The 23791-nt window shown below is 44.0% G+C and overlaps 1 long non-coding RNA gene across 2 annotated transcripts in view; it reads right to left on the reverse strand.

Annotated features, from left to right (window-relative positions):
- Nucleotides 1–10192: 10192 nt before the first annotated feature.
- LOC137563751 (uncharacterized) overlaps nucleotides 10193–23791 on the reverse strand; it is a 68708-nt gene continuing 55109 nt past the window's right edge. For both annotated transcript variants that reach the window (XR_011030427.1, XR_011030428.1), the window contains exon 3: nucleotides 10193–10307. This is a non-coding gene — a long non-coding RNA (uncharacterized lncRNA). The remainder of the gene's footprint in view (nucleotides 10308–23791) is intronic.

Consider the following 23791-nt stretch of genomic DNA (forward strand, 5'->3'; position numbering starts at 1 on the left):
TGGAAACGGTGCAACATTCCTTTAGGCACCGCCACTTCCTTAGTTCCCACCTCAACCCATGTCTTACACCAGGACCTGAGAGGTCAACCTTTTTTGGTGCTAGACAGGGAGGTGAAACAAGTAGAGTTGTCCTCATGTGGGCAATTCTTGCAGAAGTACCTGCGTTGGCCGGGGCAAGTCAAATTTAGTGAAGATGCCTGCAGGCTCAATAACGCAGAGTGCGAGGCTACCATTCAAAAGATCCACCCTGAAGCCCAACCGATAGTTCCGGTGGCGGAAGGAAAGGTTTGGTTTTTTAACATAAGGTCTAATGATACATTCAAGGTATATTCTCATAATTGTTCCGATAAGGGGGAGTTTCCAAGGGGAACATATTGTGTGAGTGGAGATCCCATATGGATCCTGTCATCCAGGTTTGATGACGTTGTTTCTCAAATTGTTAAGAGAACTCTAAAGGTCAAAGTTTCACGGGTAGTTCCCGTCCTGAAAGAGAACACGACATGGGACAAAGGGGAACAGGGTTTGATCCAAGACGGCCACATTTTGTTACAAAGGTTAAACAAACAGTACACTAAGTTAGGGGTAAGATTTCACCATGATACAGGTGATCTTAACGAGGTAGAACACAAAAATGAGCAGGTGAGTTCCAGTCTGCCCTGGTGGACAAAGGTTCCGGTGATGTTCCAGGGACACTCGGACGGGGCATCTGCAGTTCCAAAGTTCTTTCTACACCCACTGGTCGTCTGGATGGGGATGACAACTTTAGGCATCGTTATCCAGGTGAGGTTGCGGGTTAAAATTACGTAAAATAAATTAACCGGTCCAGAGATTGGTGCCTCATAAACAATCTCCGGAACCAATAGTTTAAATTAAGGGATCTACAGGGTTACGGGTATAGGTTTAGTAGTACCTAGGAGCTGATTGTATAAAGGCGCTCTTTTAGAAGGCACCGGGCACTGCTCCGTTTTGTAACAACCAAACGAGTTTCACTTTTCTGTGGTCATGCAAGTTTGTGAGTGATACGCAAGTGACGCAAATGCTGAGCATGTGGTATTGAGGGACTTAGAAGTAGGGCTTCCCCAGAGAGCCTGGTTACAGGAAGACCAAGAGGTCTTGCTCTCTCTCTTCCAGGGGTAACCGCCTAGAGCAGAGAAGTTGTGTGAGCACGAACATCGAAAAGTGAAACATACAAGAAAGAAACCAGGTACAGGGAGGTTCAGACGCTGGGATCTGCGGGTCAAGCCGTTTTAGGGGGGATTGTTATAATTTAAGTAGGCCTCAGTTACTTGGCCTGAGTTTTATGTAAAAGGCTTGTCCGCAGTGTATGCCTTTAAAATAGACAGAGGCATCTCAGGGTCTGCGTGTAGCAGAAGATACACGCAGATACTGAGAACATGTTCCTAAGAGAAGGCCATCGGTTTACTCTGACCTCCACTTACAGGGCAGGAACAGTAAACATTGGCCATATTTACTAAACATTCACATTCCCGCATCTGGGTCAAGTGCCTCATCGATTATTAATCGAGTAGGTGTGTATGATGACACCACAAGTGAGTCCACCAATAGACTTATTTAGGGGGTGGCGAAGATGATGTCATATTTAACTCTTTCCTAGCCGGTATTAAATCTGGAGCGAGCAATGGAGAACGCACTTCTGCTTCTTCCTTCTGCACTAGCTCGCAAGGCCGACTGGGACCTAAGCATGTTCGTCCTTTCTGTAATCTGATATAATGTATGTTGTACATATGTAGTTTAGTGTAACGTAGTTAGGAAGAAGGTACCTGATTGACTTCAAGAGGGAGTCTAATCATGAGCTTATAACGCAACATGAAGATTGGCATGGCTAGGATATGATGAATGTATCTATCTGTATTCCTGTGACTTGAATAAATGACGGAAACATTGAAAGAAGCCTGAGCAAGTCTATATCCTGTTTGCTGTGTGGAGAGTCAAGTGATCTCACAGTCTGTGAGACGATGGTGTCGAAGCAAGGTGATAAGAACAGTTTATAACAGAGATAATGATTGCCAACAGGGAAACAAGACTAAATAAGCACAGAGATGGAATGTATGTGTGTCCACTAAACTAGTCGCCACCCAGCGACGGTGAACGCACAACAAAGGAAATGAAGTGGGAACGCAATCGCAAGAGTAGTGATTGCCAATAGTGACACAAGACTGAACTAGACGGAGCACAAGTATAAAGAAAGAGCACAGTGACAGAATGAATGTGTGTCCACCAATCTAGTCGCCACCCAGCGACGGTGAACACGCATCAGCAGAAACAAAGTATGAATGCAATCGCCAGACTAGCGATTGCCAACAGACACCAGACAAGACAGACAGACAGATGGTGCTACCAGTAGCAACCGCTGCTCTGGCTAGCACCCCTAAGGCAGAATATAAAGGGAACCACCGCTGCTACCGCTAGAGCGGATGCGATCCAGACAGACAAACAGATGGGGCTACCAGTAGCAACCGCTGCTCTGGTTAGCAACCCTAAGGCAGAATACAGAAGGAAGCACTGCCACTACCACTAGGGTGAATGCAATCCAGACAGATGGAGCAGCCAGCAGCAACCGCAGCTCTGGCCTACACTCCCAGACAGACATAACAATTTCCTGTCGACCGCCGCTGGCGACAAGACAATCGAGGCAGAGAAACAGAACAAGGCAATACAAGTAATACAACCTGACTGCACTAGAAGGAATGCCTAGTGCAGTCCCAAGGAATACTCTAAGATAATCTTTAGCAAACAATAGCAAGGCTGACACTCCAGGAGTGTTTAGCAGTAACAAACCATCATGACCAGCAAAGGATCCTGGGAGAACATGGTATTTATACTGCAAGCCTTCAAATGAGGCAGCTAGGCAATTTGCATGCCAAGTGTATGCAAATTCCTCAGTAGCAGAGCAAATCAGAAACTTGCAAAGTAAAGACAGGTCTCTTTTCCAGAGACCTGCAGCCCTCAGACTTAACCACTTAACATCTCAGTCGTTTTCAGCTTATGCATCCGAGCAATGTTCACCTCCCATTCATTAGCCTATAACTTTATCACTACTTATCACAATGAACTGATCTATATCTTGTTTTTTCCGCCACCAATTAGGCTTTCTTTGGGGGGTACATTTTGCTAAGAGCCACTTTACTGTAAATGCATTTTAACAGGAAGAATAAGAAAAAAAATGAAAAAATTCATTATTTGTCACTTTTCGGCCATTATAGTTTTAAAATAATACATGGCTCCATAATTAAAACCCACGTATTGTAATTGCCCATTTGTCATGGTTATTTCACCATTTAAATTATGTCCCTATCACAATGTATCGCGACAATATTTTATTTGGAAATAAAAGAGCATTTTTTCCGTTTTGCATACATCACTATTTACAAGCTTATAAAAAAAAATAGAGAGAAATATTTCATCTTTACATAGATATTTAAAAAGTTTAGACCCTTAGGTAAATATTTATGTGTTTTTTGTTTTTTTTATAGTAATGTTTTTTGTTTTTTTTTATTAAACATTTTATGTGGGCATTTTTGGGAGGGTGGGATATAAAAGTGTTTTATTTGGGGAAATATTTGTGTATTGTAATGTTCTTTTACATTTACTTGTAGTTTTACTTTTTGGCCACAAGATGGCAATCTCGAGTTTGTTTACATGACGTCAATCTAAGCGTACAATGTACGCTTAGAGGGACACAGCTTCAGAAAGAGCGAAGCTTCCGAGAGAAGCTGTCGCTTTTTCAGCGGGGGAGAAGAATCAGTGATCGGGCTCCATAGCCCGATACATTGATTCCGAGGCTACCGAATCCGCGGCCGGGAGTGCGCGTGCACGCGCGCGATCGGGCGCAGGGGCGCGCCTGTCCTCCTCGACGTTTTTATAAGTCAAGGAGGACAAAGTGGTTAAGGAATGGTCAAACATCTGCCTGCCTGTGCAGACAGCTGAGCGGATCATTATAAACAGGCACCGGGAGTACATTTACATTTGGAGGGACAGTGGCTGCTGGTCGGTCATGTTCAACGGTCATCGCGATATCGCACACCATTACTGACTCACACCCGATCGACCACCATGGAGATTTTCCAGCTTGCGCAATTGATACGTTCAACTGATTTCAGACCAAAATCAATTGAAACGTCAATCAAGCATGCGTGTTACGGCAGTAATTGGGCCGCAATAGCCTTATCTATATGGACAGCTTTAGAGTATGGTGACCATATTACTAAATCATGATTAGATTTTAGAAGAAATCTGATAAGAATTGATCAGACTGCTTTACCCACTAGCTTTGGTCCACTTGATGCAGTAGCAATGTGGCCATACAACTCCTATTGCTTTACTCTCTGCCTGACTGCTAAAAATCACCACCAATCATACTTTTCATGAGAAATGTACAGTATTTATCAGCTCCCCTGCCACAGGACAATGGCTCCGCACCATGGTCCTTATGCAGTTCACATTTCTCCTGAGTTTTCTCCTAGGTGGTATTTTACAACTTGTCATAAAATGCCTTTTAAGTCAACAGCAAGCAAGAAAATACTCAAAATAATTTTGATAGTACTTTTGGTTACATTTTCAATTGTAAAAAGGCTGATAATTTAGTTTACAGAGAAGATGAAAATTATCTCCTAGGAGATAACACGGGTGAAAAAATTAATTGCATATGGGCCCATGTGTGAAATCAGCCTTAAGGTTAAATAAAAATGCATTATTTTCATTTTTACCCCTGGTATGTCTCCACACTTACCATACTTTTTCATAGTTGCATTTTGCCATGTTTGCCTGTATCAAAGCTGCCATCTTGTTTTGTGATGCTAGTACTATGAGAAAAGAGGGCTCATTCGCAGTATTTTTTTTACTGAAGTGTTATGTGTCACTTCAACCTGTCAGCATTAAGACTTAAAGAAAAACTTAAACCCAGGATTGAACTTCATCCCAGTTAGTAGCGGATACCGCCTCCACGAGAAACCTTTACCTTGTAATAGTTCACCAGGGGCATCTGTGCAATTGATATTGAGGTGAAACCCCTCCTACAGTGTGATGTTTTAGCCTAGGCTATGACTGTTTCCTGGCTGTAAACCTTGTTGCATTGTGGGAAATAACGGCTGTTGCCTAGCAAGCAGTGCTTGCCACTGTGCAATAAAAAAAATACTTTTTAGCCTATAGCATTGTTAGTGGGCGCTTTTATAGATAAAGGCACGTTATGGTGTCCATTCTTTTTTCATACCTGCCAGCACTAAAGATGCTGACTTGTAGACTCACAGAGGATCAAACAATATGAAAGAATTACATGGCAAGATTATTTGTTTGATGATCACTAAAGGGGCAAACACCTGAAAGGTATGTTGGTTTGTCATGATTATATATGGGTGTCTCCCCCTCAGGTGATCCATTTATAATTATATATATTTTTTTTTCAGTATTGTTTTTCTGTGGGGACACATCGCCCCCCTATCACTATAGTTGTTCTTCCATTCATTTCTTGAGGTTTTATTTTTAACTACTCTCTTTGCTATTATAAGGAACCTGCCTGTTAATGTTTATGTTTCCGCCGAGACCCAGGTGGAATCCGCCGCTTCCGGGTCTCGGCGCTTGTTCCTCGCTGATGACGCAGCTGCTGGAACGCAGGCCGCAAATTCTGATAGGCGGAGGGCGCGTTCCCAGTACGCCCTCCGTGTGTACGTGCCTTAACTCATAAGCATTATCACATGATGGAGAACCCAGAGTGTTTTTCCCCACAAAAAAAGTAAAAAAAATAAAATTAAATCCGGCTCACAACTGCTGTAGCCTACTGACGGTATCTGTAAAGTTCAAATTCTGGGTATACGTCCACTTTGATATAAACAACCTTATCACAGTGTGTCAGAGCATGAATTAATTTAGAATTATATATACCCAAGGGGCAACCATAATTCCTTAAAACCAAAACAGATTAAGCATGGGATGCATTCCTACTCCATTATTTTCCATGGCAGTTGTTTATAATTCATTTTACAGAAAAATAAAAGCGTTGCAAGCTTTTTATCCATATCCACAAAGAAATATCATACACATGACTGTAGTTGTTAGTATTTTCAGAGATCAGGGAAAACAGGATTATGTCACATTACACTCATGCAATGTTCATTCACTTCTATGAACCTGGAAAGGTGGGGCTGAAGGCACAGATTTTACATGCGACTATTTATGCTTGCAAGGGTTTATTCTCACAGTACCTATTGTCTACATGCCATGTCCACATGCCACTGTGATCTAAATTGTAAGACACACCTATTGTTTCTCGTTTTTGGTATACTGGTTCTAGCAAAGCAACAAGCATTTATATTGTTGGATATTCTTGTTGAACCCCAAAACGTATATATTTGTGTTATGTACTATACTGTATAGTGCAATTGAAGACGATGTTACTATATGAATAACTATAATAATAACTATAATAATGGTTACCATTGGGAGGAAAGTGTACACCACGTTAAATATTATTGCTTGGTGTACCTCGGTACAATTATGGGTTTTTTTTAGAATCCCAGAGATTTATTTTCTTTTTAAAAGCTAAAAAAGTAGGTTTAATTTTGGATTGTCTCATATGACTGATACAGTCTTTTAGTCTCCTAGAAGCTAAAATATACTATTGAGCTATTTTGTCTATCCCCTGCACTCAGAAGGAGCTATTCTCTGCCAGACAAGAGCTTTATGGCTTTAATTACTTATCAGTAAGAATTATGCTTAGGGATGAGCTTCGGATAAAATTCAGATGAAATCTGAATGAGTTTCATTCAGATTTCATCCTCTAATTAGTGCACCTGAGCGGGTGTGTGCAGGGGAGGGGGGGGGGTTAAACTTACCCAGCAGCCTTCTTTTTTAACCCGTCCCACGCTGCGTGTACTGCTGCTCTTCCCCCTTCAACCCGGACGGAGGAAGCGTTTGTAGTCACGTGACGCAGCTTGGAACGCGCCGTGGGACGGGTTAAAGAAGAACGCTGCTGGGTACGTTAAACCCCCCGTACACACCCGCTGAGGTGCACTAATTAAAGGATGAAATCCGAATGAAACTCATTCGGATTTCATCCAAATTTTACCCGGAGCTCATCCCTAATTATGCTATAGTCTGACTGTTTTACAACTGTCATTTGCATACCTGGAAGTTTAACTCTTTCATACAGAAAAACAAGAAAAGGAACACAGACCAATTATCTGTATGCACGCACATCTATCTCATGTCACATGTCACCTCAGGTACACTTTAGTTGAGTGAATTAAAATAGTTGTTACTTTCCGGATAACCCTTGTAGTATTAAAAGTTCTGTTTCATAACTTTCTACCACTGCCTCTCTTTGACTGAAAACAGGTCTCAGTATTCTGCCTGTAGTTTGATATTACCAGATACTTCTAATAACAGTACATTTGGCTTATTTTTTGCTTGGGGAAAAGTTGAAAAATAAGATGACTTTTCTTTGCAAAAGAATTACCTTTTAATGCTGAATAACTCCGTGACATGGTAATACTGGCATGAACCCTCCTAATCCATAGAAGAAGATAAGTTAAGGATTTACGGACAGATAGCAAGTTATAGAACCTTTTTGAAATCTAAATCTTAAGAGTTTGGTTGCCAAGGCCTCACTGTTACACGCTCGGCTCTGTACAAACATTTCAATATGCTTGAAAGAATTCAAACTCACCAAGGATCTTTTGAGGTTCATTATAATTTATTATAAGTTGTGGCTACTAAAAAAACACAGGTGTTAACTACATCTCCTACTAACATATGCTGTTGTAAGTGCATTTAAAATAAAACCTTTAAATTCTCCAACCCATTGCTGAAAAGCCTTCAGGGATTGTTCACACTGCAGGCATTTTCGGGGTTTTTTTTGGCCGCGTGCGGTTTTTAAAAATGCCCCCTGACAGCGTGGCCAATGAATGTCTATGAGAAGGTTCATATCAGCGCCGGTCGTGCACGGTGTGGCTAGCAAAGCGGTGCGTGTTCCATTTTCAGGTCGATTCCGCCTCAATGGAAGGTATTGGAGAATGCGTTCAAAAATGCGCAATAAGACAATTGCGTTCGCGTTTTTAAAAATAAATACATTGTATTTATTCTTTTCCGGGTCAAAGAGTTCACTTTCTGACTAACGTCAGGGAGTGAATTACAAAACCGCTCTGAAAAATCTCTTAGAAAACCACTTAGCACAAAAACGACTTGCCCACCCGAGCGCCGGGTTTTAAAAAAAAATATGCGTCAAAAACCGCCCAACACGGACGGACACATGGATGGAACGCAATGTGAAATAGGCCTTAAAATGGGCTTAAGCAATGGAAAAAGACACAGCAGACATACTGTATCTAGCCCATATTTCTGTGTATGAAAAGATCGTACTTCAGACTATCAGCTCATCATTTCCTGCTTTTCTGTAAAGATGAAAGTGATCTTCAATATAAACACAATCTTTTGATCCCAATTATGCCGCAATGGTAAGGTTTGTTTGCCATACATACCCTTATTGGATTATATAGGGGTTTTGGGGGGGATTTCACTGTAATTTTTAAAACTTTACAGGCAGATATGGATGCATAACAGCATGACAAGGTTGCATTAAACATTCATACAGAAGCACTTTAGTCCCTGGCTGAGAGCAGTATGAGAAGATCCATTTCAACATGCTCATCATTTGCATGTAACTAAACAATAAGATCAGTGCTATTGAGAAATCCCCTGTGGACAGTTAAACCATTTTCAGCTTCATCTTTACATTTATCCACAATGTCTCTACAGCCTATAATCTTATTGGAGTACTGTGTTATTAGAGGAGTCTTTTTACTTCAGATTTTTACAGTTGCCATTATTACATCTTTTGTTCCTTGTTACAAAGTGTAGTTTCTCTCTCAAAGAAAATCCCCAACTTCAATAGATTATCACAGGGAAGTCCCTATAGCATTGAGATTCAAACACAAAACCTTGCCATATTCCAGACAAAGATGGAATGTCAGAGACGGTGGTATGGATGAGACTGCACCTGATTTATTAAGCTAAAGGATGGCACATTGTCATCCGGCAGCGTAGTAAACCAATGATTGTCCGCAGGATTACAGTGAGTCCGGAATCCAGAGAACTGTGGCCACCTGTGGCTCTCTGCACATCAGGATCCGGCTTCAGCTCACTCCAGTGAAATGAATGTGGAATAGTGACTATATATCCCTGTTCATTGCTGAACATTGCACTACTTCGGCTACAGGCCAGCTGCATCCATCATTAATGGGAAAAATCACCTGCGGTCAATGCAGAGTAATGGCCAGGAATACAATTTTACCTACCGTACATCTCAGTAAATGCACACACATAGTGTAAATTGTTTTATAAAAAATTAGTAACCCAACCCCCCCCCCCCCCCCCCCCCCCCCAGGGGTCAAGAGGGAAGAGCCAGCGACTCTCGTTCCCCTGGCCATTAGCAAGCCACATGGCACGGAACACTTTTCCTCTGCAGGTGTTAACGTTAACCCAAGATGAGAGGGATACAGAGGCTGCCATATTTGCATGCAGAGCTGGGACAAGGTCCTCCAGCACCCAAGGCTAAGACACTAAAGTGCGCCCCTCCATCCCTCCCACCCCAGCCGCCACACACTGATTGCTATTAGACTAAGGCGCTCCAGGGCCCCCAACATCTTAATCTCTAGTTATCCGCCTTGCAATCACAGCCATGTATCCCCTTTTCTTATTTCTCTCTGCATCAAACACAATAGGGGAATGATAGCTGAGTGAGTTGTGCGCTTTCTCCTACACTGGGTCCTGAAGCTGGAGTCTCTCTTACCTCGGCCCGGCCCTGTTTGTATGTAATAGCCAAACTCCAGCACGATAACTCAACCACGCCATCAGCTGTCGGGTAGCCAGAAATCAACTACAGAATAGCCGATCTACAGCACCCAATTTACTTGGTCTGCATCCCAATAGCCGCAAATGTACACTGCAACTAATTTCACAAATGGGTTGTGTGCACAAATAAACGGCTTTGTCTTTTCGACCCCAAACCTTTAATAAATATACCATAGAGGGTTAGAAGAAAGAAAAAAAAAAAACATATTAACCCCTTGAAATAAATAATGTAATAAAATAACACACACACACCAGGTTTTCAAAGTCTTTTTTAAAACCCAGTAATAGCCATAATCCATGTCTATTGGCTATAATTGTTTACTTAGTTTGTTTTTTACTGTTCCCTTTCTTGCTTGCAGAATGAATAAAGCTCCATAGCAATGATCGGCCATTACATCATCAGTTCTTCATGTGTGACTGTGTGTGTCATGGGTCTTTCTTGCCTAGTGGAGAAATAATAAATCAGCCAATTCCTGTGCTTTCTGAAAGCTGTAAAACCATCATTCTCTTATAAATTCTGCAAATAAGGGTGCATAGCCTTGAAATTCTATATGGTAAATTGTATGGATTTCCCTATGTAACATACATAGATACCTACACTGCTATCATGTTTTGAAAAAATGAAACTGTGTATTTAGTGATCACGTGCACAAACACCAACCACAAGCATTGCTCCTCAGTACTGTCCTGTACCCACACAGAGGAGGAAACCAGGAGTGTCAAATCAAAGCCTCTAGCCACTGATCAGTTCCCAAGCACTATGTTACCTTACCAGCAGCTGAATAATTGATTGGTGGCTATCGCCAGTGATTTGTGTGTTCAGCTTCATTCTCCATGTGAGTAGAGAGTGGTACCTTCTCTGCTGAATATCACACATACATAACACATATGACATTAACTCTGTCAGATTATAAAAACAAAAATATACAAAATGGCTTCTTTGTCAAAAGCATTTTTCTCTGCTGCAGTCCAGGTTATGCAGACAGCTAAGGGAATACTGAGTGAAGTATGAGAGATAACAGTACTGATTAAACCTCAGTGAGGTCTCTTCACAATGTACACTTGACAGCTCACTGGAGCCTCTCATCTTCAGCTGTGTACTGCTATGCAGTGGACAGGTGACAAGGTCACATACTTATGATGTCTTTGCATACATATAATCCTTGAAATAAATGTAGCAGACCTTCTTTTAAATAAAACTTTTATGTGAAGCCCTGCTTTATTTTAAAGAAAAGCCTGCTAAATAGCAAAAGAACTTAGTTTCAGATTCCTCCCATTCTCAATGCAGAACATATTGCAAACAATCTATATTAGTGCGCAGAAACATACTCAGGTCATATTGGAACCATTATGACATGCAGATGATCCAGAGCCAATCATTTTAGATCTACTATTAAACTACCATGGCGATAATTAGTCAAAATGTACTACTGCTCTCAAACAGACTAATCACAGCTGTAGTCAGAGTAACCCAGGTAACCTAATATGTGATAAACCCAAGTTAAATCACCAAAAAATGTCTAACTACTTTCTGCTAGAGATGGTCAGTGAGATGTAAATAATTCTGAGTTGATGCAAGAGTATGCAAATACTATATGCAAATGTATGCAGCTTGAAACTATGCACAACAAAGCTGCAGCCACATAAGGCACATTCTAAGGGCAACCAGAATCATTAGGGAGCTTGACCCAAAGACTCCTTACGGTTTTACATACTAGCTTGGGCCAGGATTCAAAACCCTTGTCAAAGGGCTCAAACCCCACATCAAAGGCAACAGTCTTACCAATGCACTATCCAGTGTACTTCAAGATGATCAACTTTGCAACTTCCAATCATGGGGCAGGCAAGTAGGTAGGGAACCTGTTAATACATGCTGCTCACCTAGGGGTTAATGTTGTCACTAGAATTGTCCCTTAGGGGTTAATGTTGTTACCTCAGAGATACTGGTCAGCTGACCAAGTGGGTGGGGTTTCCTGTTGTGGGTATGGTACACTAGAGTTCATAAGTGGGTGGTGCTGTTTGGGTTACTTGTACACCTGAGAAAGGGGGAAACCCCGAAACATGTTGTGTTAGCTACCTGTGGAATAAATAAGTTTATATGCCTTTTGAGTGCATCCTTCTAATTGTACTGGAATCGTTGTGAGTGGAAGTGGTGATCCACTGAAGGAAAGAGCACCGACGGACCAGGCTGTGAGTCCTGGGAGAGTGACTGCTCTAGTACTTGCCTGACTTTACCATTACACTATCCAGTGTACTTCAAGATGATCAAAATTGCAACTTCCAGTCATGGGGCAGGTAAGTAGGTAGGGACCCTGTCAGGGGCGTAGCAATAGAGGTCGCAGCGGTCGCATGCGCGACTGGGCCCGGCTCCTGAAGAGGCGGGGGAGGGGCCCGGGGGGGGCCCATGTCTTTTTATAGTGCGGCCAGGACTGAGTGCGGCCCGTGCGCCGTGCACGCTATTGGGAAGGGGGGAGCCGCAGCTGCGGGGAGAGCAGCCCGACCTCTCCCTCCCTTCCTCTCCCCGGGCCCCCCCCCCTTCAGATGCAGAGTGACGCGCACGGAAGCGCTGTAGGCTGAAACTCACCTCCGTCCCTGCGTTCCAAGCGCTGCTGATCTCCTCTCGCTGTATAGATGTTGTTACACACTGCTTCCGGCTAAACAGGAAGCAGTGTGTAACAACATCTATACAGAGCGGGAGGAGACCAGCGGCGCAGGGACAGAGGTGAGTTCTGCCCACTACAGCGCTTCCGTGCGCCGCGCACTCTGCATTTGATGGAGGGGGCCCGGGGAGAGGAAGGGAGGGAGAGGTCGGGCTGCTCTCCCCGCAGCTGCGGCTCCCCCCTTCATTATGGGGGGGGGACCTATCTACCTACCTACCTAATCCTGGGGGGCAGCTACCTACCTATCCTGGGGGGGCAGCTACCTAATCTAACCTATCCTGGGGGGCAGCTACCTAATCTATCCTGGGGGGCAGCTACCTACCTAACCTATCCTGGGGGGGCAGCTTCCTACCTAACCTATCCTGGGGGGCAGCTACCTACCTAACCTATCCTGGGGGGGCAGCTTCCTACCTAACCTGTCCTGGGGGGGCAGCTACCTACCTAACCTATCCTGGGGGGGCAGCTACCTACCTAACCTATCCTGGGGGGGCAGCTACCTACCTAACCTATCCTGGGGGGGCAGCTACCCACCTAACCTATCCTGGGGGGCAGCTACCCACCTAACCTATCCTGGGGGGCAGCTACCTAATCTAACCTATCCTGGGGGGCAGCTACCTAATCTAACCTATCCTGGGGGGCAGCTACCTAATCTATAATGGGGGGCAGCTACCTACTCTAACCTATCCTGGGGGGCAGCTACCTACTCTAACCTATCCTGGGGGCAGCTACCTAATCTAACCTATCCTAGGGGCAGCTACCTAATCTAACCTATCCTGGGGGAAAGCTACCTAATCTATCCTGGGGGGCAGCTACCTAACCTATAACTACAATCAGAGAAAGAACATGTGTGCATCAACCAAGTGAACCTGACAAATCTGGCTTTGCAAATTTGGCCTATTGGCTAATCACGAGACATTGCTCATGCAAATAAGCATTTGCTTTCGCATGCCTGAATATGCAGGGTCAAAACCAAAAACCGCAAAACAATCGCCCTGCGGGAATTAGTTCATGCTATACAGCACTATCCAGGGGCGCCACGAGGAGGCTTCCCATTGCCCCCATACAACCGGGGGGCCGCGGTGAGAGTGCCTGGGACCCCCGCGGCCCCCCGGTTGTATGGGGGCAATGGGAAGCCTCCTCGTGGCGCCCCTGGATAGTGCTGTATAGCATGAACTAATTCCCGCAGGGCGATTGTTTTGCGGTTTTTGGTTTTGACCCTGCATATTTAGGCATGCGAAAGCAAATGCTTATTTGCATGAGCAATGTCTCGTGATTAGCCAATAGGCCAAATTTGCAAAGCCAGATTTGTCAGGTTCACTTGGTTGATGCACACATGTTCTTTCTCTGATTGTAGTTAGCTACCTAACCTATACTGGGGGGCACCTACCTCATCTAACCTATACTGGAGGGCAGCTACCTCATCTAACCTATACTGGGGGGCACCTACCTATCTAACCTGGGGGCACTTACTTGTCTAACCTGTATTTGGGGCACCTAGCTAGCCTATACAGGTGGCAACTATACTGGCTACCTATATTGGAGGCACCTACCTAACTAACCTATACTGGGGGCACCTACCTATCTAACCTATGCTGGGGACAACTATTCTGGCTACCTATATTAGAGGCACCCACCTAGCTAACCTGTACTGGGGGCACCTATCTATCTAACCTATACCGGCGGCGCCTGCCTATCTAACCTATACTGGGGGCAACTATACTGGCTACTTATGCTGGAGGCACCTACCTGGCTAACCTATACCGGGGGCAACTATACTGGCTTACCTATGCCTGGCTACCTATACTGGGGGGACCTATAGCTGGCTATAGGGATTTGGATATGTGTGTGCGTCGGGTGTTGCCGGGGGAGGGGGGCTGTTGTTGCCGTGGGGGGCCCACATCCAGATTCCGCATCGGGGCCCAGAGGTTTGTAGCTACGCCACTGGACCCTGTTAATACATGCTGCTCCCCTTCTTCAGTCTGTTACCAAAAAGGGTGGCACATGGTGGCCATCTTGAAAATGTTTTAGCCTGACTCCTTAGGTTAAAAATTTTGGCGAGTAGCTACCCAAGGGTCTGGTGCAGTAAATTCAGGAAAAGTTGCTGTGCACAGGGAGTGCATGGCAATTTTACCCTTACTAGTGCAGGGGGTTCACCGGTCACTAAACCATTAGCACCACACGTTACTGTAATAAATCACCTTTAGCTCCGGCACCAGCAACTCATCAGAGCTGCAACTCACAGCGACAGCATACAGGAGATAGAGCGGAGACAGCCTTCTTCACCTTTCAAAGGGGTTTATTAAGCATCTTGTGTTACAGTTTGATTTCTTCAAAGTATAAATAGTCTTTCCTATGTCCTATGTACATCACATATATTTACATCATACATACAGGAAGCTAGTATTCTAACTAGGAAGCATAGAGAGCCGGATAGCTGGAAAGTAGAGTGCCCCCCTTTTCCCTCCGTGCTCCCTCTTTATATGAACCAGAAAGAGTTAAATGTGACCTCACTGAGCCATCTATGATTGGTTCAGATCCCTTGTGATGTCAGGACACACACCTACTCGATTAATATTCAATAAGATATTATGCCGTAGTTGCAAGAATGTTATGTTTTATAAATATGGCCCATGTTGATTGTTCCCGTAGTCCATTTGTCTGGGGCAGTGTAGGCCTAAGACCTTGGACTAGGAACATCTCAGTATCTGCTTGTATCATTTGCTTCAAGCAGACACTGAGATGCTTCTGCCTGCATCACGAAAACCTCTATTTAAAGGTATATTCTGCGAACAAGCCTTTTACCTAAAACTCAGTCCAAATAACTGAGGCCTACTTAAATTATAACAATCCCCCCTAAAAAGGCTTGACCCGCAGATCCCAGCTTCTGAACCTAACCGTACCTGGTTCCTTTCTTTGTTTCACTTTTCGATGTTCGTGCTCACACAACTTCTCTGCTCTAGGCGGTTAACCCTGGAAGAGAGAGAGAGCAAGACCTCTTGGTCTTGCTCTCTGGGTAGGCCCTACTTCTAAGTCCCTCTATACCACATGCTCAGCATTTGCGTCACTTGTGTATCACTCACAAACTTGCATGACCACAGAAAAGTGAAACTTGTGTGTTTGTTACTCAATGGAGCAGTGCTAGGTGCCTTCTAAAAGAGCGCCTTTATACAATCAGCTCCATCACCGGTACTACTAAACCTATACCTGTAACCCTGTATATCCCTTAATTTAAAAATATTGGTTCATGAGATTGTTTATGAGGCACCAATCTCTGAACCAGGTTACTTTGTTTTACGTAATTTTAACACGCAACCTCACCTGGATAATGATGCCTAAAGTTGTCATCCCCATCCAGACGACCAGTGGGTGTAGGAAGAACTTTGGAACTGCAGAGGCCCAGTCCGAGTGTCCCTGGAACATCGCCGGAAACCTTTTCCACCAGGTCAGACTGGAACTCACCTACTTATTTTTGTGTTCTACCTCGTTAAGATCACCTGTATCATGGTGAAATCTTACCTCTAACTTAGTGTACTGTTTGTTTAACCTTTGTAACAAAATGTGGTCGTCTTGGATCAAACCCTGTTCCCCTTTGTCCCATGTCGTGTTCTCTTTCAGGACGGGAACTACCCGTGAAACTTTGCACTTTAGAGTTCTCTTAACAATTTGAGAAACAACGTCATCCAACCTGGATGACTGGATCCATATGGGATCTCCGCTCCCACAATATGTTCCCCTTGGAAAATCCCCCTTATCGGAACAATTATGAGAATATACCTTGAATGTATAATTAGACCTTATGTTAAAAAAACCAAACCTTTCCTTCTGCCACCGGAACTATCGGTTGGACTTCAGGGTGGATCTTTTGAATGGTAGCCTCGCATTCTGCGTTATTGAGCCCGCAGGCTTCTTCACTAAATTTGACTTGCCCCGGCCAACGCAGGTACTTCTGCAAGAATTGCCCGCATGAGGACAACTCTACTTGTTTCACCTCCCCGTCTAGCACCAAAAAAGGTTGACCTCTCAGGTCCTGGTGTAAGACATGGGTTGAGGTGGGAACTAAGGAAGTGGCGGTGCCTAAAGGAATGTTGCACCGTTTCCATTTGTTCACCCAAACATCTCGAAGCTGCCATGCAAAAGATCCTTCTCCAGAAAAATTAATATACCTCCCCTTGTCCAATCTCAGTTGCACAGGATCTTTAAGCATCTCCCTGACAAAATATGCCCCCAACTGTCCTGATTGGACCTCTTCCCCCCCTTATGTCCTGAGGCACAATATGTACCTGAGGTCGGGAAGACTGTACTCTCTGCAATCTTTCAATTAAGAGTACCTCTTCACTTACCCAACTAGCATGAGGATAAGTGGCTGCATATGGACTGTGTAATATCGTCCCCTGTGGTGACCCGTGTAAGGTGAATGGGGTTCCCTGGGTTGGCTTTCCCTCCCCCGGGACCGCTCTCCCCACCCTCTTTGTCACCTGGAAATGTGGCTTGATCTCGATTTTTACTTCTTGTTTAGAGGACCACCCACACTCGGCTTTCCAGCCTTTACGTGTGTATAGTTGTTTCAGAGGCACTCTCTGTTGGTAGCTCCAGAGTGTGATGTTGTCCCCTGCGTCTCTCTGGTATGAGAATTGACGCCTCCTGCTCGTTCCTCTCCAATCTGGAACCATCTCACTCTGCATAACCAAGACAAGGTACCCCTGAATCACACACTCCACCTTTTGCATGTACCCATTGTACTGCAATGTACCTTTGAACAAACCTTTGGATCGGTGCATCGATTCTGGGAGTGTGGCATTCAATAGCAGATTTACACTGCCATTCAATTCCCACTGCCCGCACACCTGACCCTTAAGACCTTTCACCCACATTGTGCCATGAAATTTGATTTCTCCTGGCACAAGTGCTCTTTTCCTCCGTCCCTGCCTGGTCCATCTGTGCCAAGCGGAGGGAGGTGTGAAAGGATTAGTACCTTGGGCCTTGCATTCTCATTAACCCCTTATTATACATGAGAATGTCCTGTCTTCGTTCTCCTAGGACGAAATGGCAACCTAGGATCACCATCAGCACGGTACTCTTCATTATAAAAGCACCACTTTGGGAAAGAAAAACATTAGCAATTCGCACTATGCTTTGCTCAGTCAGTTTTTTTAGACGTTTTCCGATCTCAGGAACCTCGGTTTTTAGTCTCTTTCCAATTTCAGGAATCTCGTGTTTTAGTCTCTTTGCAATTTCAGGAACCTCGTGTTTCTCCAAACTTAGATTGGCATCTGGAACTTTTCGCTTATCCGACTGACATCTCCATCTTTGCTGTCAGCACTGCCGCTGTCTCGATTCCATATTGCCAAACTCCTGAAATCGAAATACAAACAAATCAATTCTTATTAATGATTTGGGTTTATGCCCTGCGGCTTGTACTCTGTACACTTTAAATGGATCAATATCTACCGTAATTGATCTTGTTTCTTCATAGTTTACTTGAACTTTATTAACTTTTTGATTATGGGAAGGCTCTAAAGCTCTCTCCCTTACTTTATGTACCATAGCATAAGTACTTATCTTGTTACAATGTGCTTCCCTCGGATCTCACCTTTTGAAGCACTGACCTCTACATCCCCCCTGTACATACTTCGGCCGCAACGCTGACCGCAGTATGTACTGAGTAGGGACCACCTGCCCACTACTGCAACGCGCAGTTGAGCTTGAAATGTTCTTACCCCTTTTAGGGTACTTACCTAGGACTTCATATATCGCAACCAGTTCTGCCGGAAGTCCTATTTGTGAACCAATCGGCAATGCTACTACCTCTGCACTTGCCCCAAAAACAAACACAGCTACTTCCTGTAGGAAGGTGTGCTTTCTCTGTTAACTAAGCAGAACTCCATCCAGGGATTCACATGACAGTTTACTACAACTGCATGGGAGTCTCTGACTCCTGACTGTGTAGGGGATCCTAGACTGAACATAGGACTACCACCCCCCAAATACACTGTCACACTATACATGGCAATCTCGCCCCTTGGACTGCTGTCAGTCCTGTGCATTGTGTGAACGCTTGGTACGAGCTGGAAGAAGAAAAAAAAATACCTTTTGACCAATCCGCAGACGCAAAAACCGCACAAACTGCCCAGCCTTGACCTCTGTCAAACTCTGGCTTTGTCCCGGACAAAAACCGAAAAACGCTTACCGCTCTGTAACGTTCCGACAGACGGCTCGATTGGTCAACCCTTTTTCTGTATTATTTTCTTTTTTTTTTCCATTGCTCTGTACCCTTTTATTCCCCTGACCTCTATCGGGGAACTCATGTTACAGTGAATAAAATCACTACCGGCACCCCCCTGATATGCTCTAAGTTATATGAATGCATACCCAGGGAGCCATTTCCTATGTCACCAGTAGCCATCTGACAGCTACTGTGCTTCCCTTGTCTGATGTTCTCCCACTCAAACTGTGGCCACACTCCGTGTAGTTATATCCCAGCTTCACTTGTTCGTCAGGGTGCTTCTGTATTAGCCCAGCACTCAGCATAGGAAACAGCAAACACCTATGGGTGGTACCATTCCCACAGGCCCTACTGAATTTCCTACGCTCTCCTCCTCCACTCCTACCTCCCTCACTGGGGGCGGGGGTGAGGGTTCGTCCCTGGGCTCAGAAGACTCTCCCATTAGAACATCATGACTGCCTGGGATCCTCCCCCCTGAAGCCTGGGACACCATTTTGAGTCATGGAACATCAGACAAGATGGCCGCTATGCAATCTCCCATAGCAAACTCTATGCATGTATGGAAAGAATAAAACAGTTAGAAAAAACATTGCATGCACACTTTAGCATATCACATTGCCACAATACAACTGAATGTAACACACAGCTGAGGAAAAAACTCTGAACCAGCGCACGCAGCAAGTACGCTCTGGATTGTTACACACCTCGAACATTAATCACCCCTCCCACACGAGAGGGCATAACTCATAACCGTACGAACGGAACTACTAGCGAAAGCGCAGCTTCATATCCCTCTCTCAGGAATGCGAAATGAAAAACCTCACTAAACAGATAACTCATGGACAAGAAAACATTTTCGCTGTTATGCACGCCTTACTAGGCTCAAAAAAAACACGTAAAAAATGACATGCAGTATTGCAGCTTCACAGAAAAGCAAAGGGTAAAAAAACAACAGCATCTCTCTGTCTCTCTCTCTCTCCCAAACTCCGAGGAATATAACCCATAGAACATGAGAGAGAGAGACACACACACAGACAAACAGCCCCCCCGCCTCTGCTGCAGGGGGGGGGCGCCGCACTGACAAGTAAAAGAAAACATGTATAACACCATACTCGCCTTATCAAAACCTCTTGCGGTGTGTGGCCTCTGTACCAGAAACGAGCTCTGAGTCTCCCAGCAATCTTGGCCCAAGTTTTCCTCACAGGCGTCGGATGCGCTGAAGGTCCTAATGGGATCTGGCCAAACCCATTCTCTTGGACTGCCTTCCCCTATGTGTGGCATACGTCCACTCCAATTAGGGCGCCCACATCGACCCTGCCGCTGGGATTTTCCCGACTCATTCCGCACAGAGCTTATCTCTGCTTGATAAGCTTTGCACTTCTCGTCTCTGGCCTCCGTAGTCCGCTCTTAACTCTTTCAGCTCAGCTCGCTCTGAGCTTCTCCTGTTCTCTTGTGCTTGCCTCACAGAGATCTAAGTCGCTGCTTCGAGAAGTCTCAATTAGACTGACTCTTGTGCCCACCTGGCTCACCAATCAACGACCTGGGATTGGCCTAGGGTTTTCACGGCACCAACTGTAATAAATCACCTTTAGCTCCGGCACCAGCAACTCATCAGAGCTGCAACTCACAGCGACAGCATACAGGAGATAGAGAGCGGAGACAGCCTTCTTCACCTTTCAAAGGGGTTTATTAAGCATCTTGTGTTACAGTTTGATTTCTTCAAAGTATAAATAGTCTTTCCTATGTCCTATGTACATCACATATATTTACATCATACATACAGGAAGCTAGTATTCTAACTAGGAAGCATAGAGAGCCGGATAGCTGGAAAGTAGAGTGCCCCCCTTTTCCCTCCGTGCTCCCTCCTTATCTGAACTAGAAAGAGTTAAATGTGACCTCACTGAGCCATCTATGATTGGTTCAGATCCCTTGTGATGTCAGGACACAGACCTACTCGATTAATATTCAATAAGATATTATGCCGTAGTTGCAAGAATGTTATGTTTTATAAATATGGCCCATGTTGATTGTTCCCGTAGTCCATTTGTCTGGGGCAGTGTAGGCCTAAGACCTTGGACTAGGAACATCTTCTCAGTATCTGCTTGTATCATTTGCTTCAAGCAGACACTGAGATGCTTCTGCCTGCATCACGAAAACCTCTATTTAAAGGTATATTCTGCGAACAAGCCTTTTACCTAAAACTCAGTCCAAATAACTGAGGCCTACTTAAATTATAACAGTTACCATAGCAACGTGCATGGTAACCTGGTAACGCGCATGGTGCTAATGGTTTACTGGCCAGTGCTTAACCTGCACTTGTAACAGTAAAATTAACATATGCTTCCTGCGTACGGCAACTTTACTGGGGAATGTGCAATGTAGTGGAGGAACATGGTGCCTGATTTAGGGAGATTGCTCTGGAACTTTTGACGCTTTTTTGTTGGTAATGATAATAATGTTGATGACAGGATTGGATCAGCTGTGAACTTTGTTCTTCACCACCAGCGCATTTTTTGTGTTTGTGTATTTTTCAGCAAAAACTGCATTCCACTAGTGCCCAAAATACAAAAATGATTAGCCTTTGTGGGAGTAACCCATTAATTCATTCTTTGCTCTCCTAATATATAAATATATAAAATAATGGTGCATCATAGAAAGCATCACTCGAGTCATGGCTATAATCTTTTGTAAGCTTGCCCTAAAGACTCATATGGTGTGCGACATTTTAAATGGAACAACAACAAAAAATATTAGGAATATGATCCCTTGTTCCAACTAACTCAGATCACATTGGAAGCATCAGACCTTGTAACCAATGAATGGATTTCTTACAATATCAGAATACTTTTTATATTTATGGACTTTTCAGCTTTAAAGAAAAGCGGATGCTATCTGTATCAGCCAAACCTCAATTAAAATGCACCTATCGTATGCACGAAACCATCGAGATTTCATGCCATCTGTTCTTTGGTATCTGCACATATTTCGATTGCCTTCTATTGCATCTATATGTTTCCCAGCATACCAATTAGTTCCTCTGACTTGACAATCCTTCCTTCAATATTGATGCTTTCTGGATGCAATAAGAGGTTTATTAATAAGTAAAAACACATACAATTATAGAGAATAGTGTATATCTACACCATTTTTTAAAAAAAAAATAAGAGTCTTTCTAAATTAAAATAGTGTTTTTTAAAAAAAAAAAGCGTGCTCAATGCCTTATCTGGCATGTAGGCTGGTATAATTCAGGGAGCCTACTAAAGTATGTCTCTGCCCCCTGAGCAATACCAACCCACATAGCCATTTATATTGGGTGGGGGGAATATGTAAAAAGGTGATAAAGCCTCCCCCACCTTAAAAGTGAATCCGAGGTGCGAAGGATATGGAGGCTGCCATTTTATTGCTTTTTAAACAACGCCAGTTGGCTGTCAGTGCTGCTAATCTTATGGGATCAGTAGTGTCTGTGTCACAATCATGAAACATGTGGCTAATCCAGCCAGACTAGAGTCAAAGCAGATGATCTGCATGCTTGCTCAGAGTCTATAGCTAAAAGTATAAGACACAGATCAGGTGATAGCCAGGAAACTTGCATTGTTTAAAAGGAAATAAATATGGTAGCCTTTGTTTTAGTTTACTTAACTAGTTCATGCTAAAAGGACATTTTAAAATGATCGTTTTGCATTAGCAGATCAGAATATGCCCATGGGTGCCGCAGGGGGCGTGCACATACACATGCATGTGCGGCCGCTTAACACTGCCAATGGGCTGCCAACATGTCCACGTTGTGATTCTATGATGCTCCAGCAACCCTCTTTCAGCTGGATGCGCTGTCCCTGTCCACATGCCTCCTGATCGTGCTCCTGTAGATGGGAGCGTTCTGTGCAGTGCATAAAAATCTCTACTGTGCATGCACAGAGATCAGGTGCGTGGACATGCGCAGTGGACACCACTCGACGAGTAGTCCGGCTGTAAGAGGAGTTCTGTGGGTGATTTGAGCATTACAAAATCACGGCACTGGCACAGGACGGCTGGAGGGAGCTGGTAGAAGCCCCAGGTAAGGTTAACTTTTTTTTTCTTTATTTAGGTTTCCTTTAAGGACCATAAGTGGTACTCCTCCCCACCTTGTGCTAGGAATAGTGTATATTACCCTAGAGGGGACTTTGGTTTAATCTAGGACCCCCTTTAATATTAAGGAAACATCAAGCCTGCCTCTTCTTGACTTCAGCCAGAAAAGTCAAATTTTTCGAGGAGTGATTACAGGGAACAAGGAGAACAATGAACAATGCACAGAGGTATGGGAATGTAGCATGAACATACATCTGTGCATATCTTAGGTAGCTTTTTTAAATCAGCTTTCCTTTAACAGAAGTCTTCTGCAGTACTCCACTCTACTCCACTCATTTTCTTGTGGTTAAGCAGTACTCCACTCTACCTGAGCACTGCTGTGGGGCTATCTGCTGTTTGACAGCTTCTCTACAAAAACCTAACTACTGCTCACTGCTGTGCGTGGCACGGTTACTCACACCTGTGACCTGCATATCAGTTATACAAATAAGTGACTCAGGAACATATCCAGGATCTTCTCAAAAAATTAGCATATTGTGATAAAGTTCATTATTTTCTGTAATGTACTGATAAACATTAGACTTACATATATTTTAGATTCATTACACACAACTGAAGTACGTCAAGCCTTTTTATTGTTTTAATATTGATGATTTTGGCATACAGCTCATGAAAACCCAAAATTCCTATCTCAAAAAATTAGCATATTTCATCCGACCAATAAAGGAAAAGTGTTTTTAAAACAAAAAAGGAAACCTTCAAATAATTATGTTCGGTTATGCACTCAATACTTGGTCAGGAATCCTTTTGCAGAAATGACTCCTTCAATGCGGCGTGGCATGGAGGCATTTAGCCTGTGGCACTGCTCAGGTGTTATGGAGGCCCAGGATGCTTCAATAGCAGCCTTAAGCTCATCCAGAGTGTTGGGTCTTGCGTCTCTCAACTTTTTCTTCACAATATCCCACAGATTCTCTATGGG

The sequence above is a fragment of the Hyperolius riggenbachi genome, chromosome 3 (genome assembly GCF_040937935.1).
Source record: "Hyperolius riggenbachi isolate aHypRig1 chromosome 3, aHypRig1.pri, whole genome shotgun sequence".
NCBI classification, from domain to species: domain Eukaryota; kingdom Metazoa; phylum Chordata; class Amphibia; order Anura; family Hyperoliidae; genus Hyperolius; species Hyperolius riggenbachi.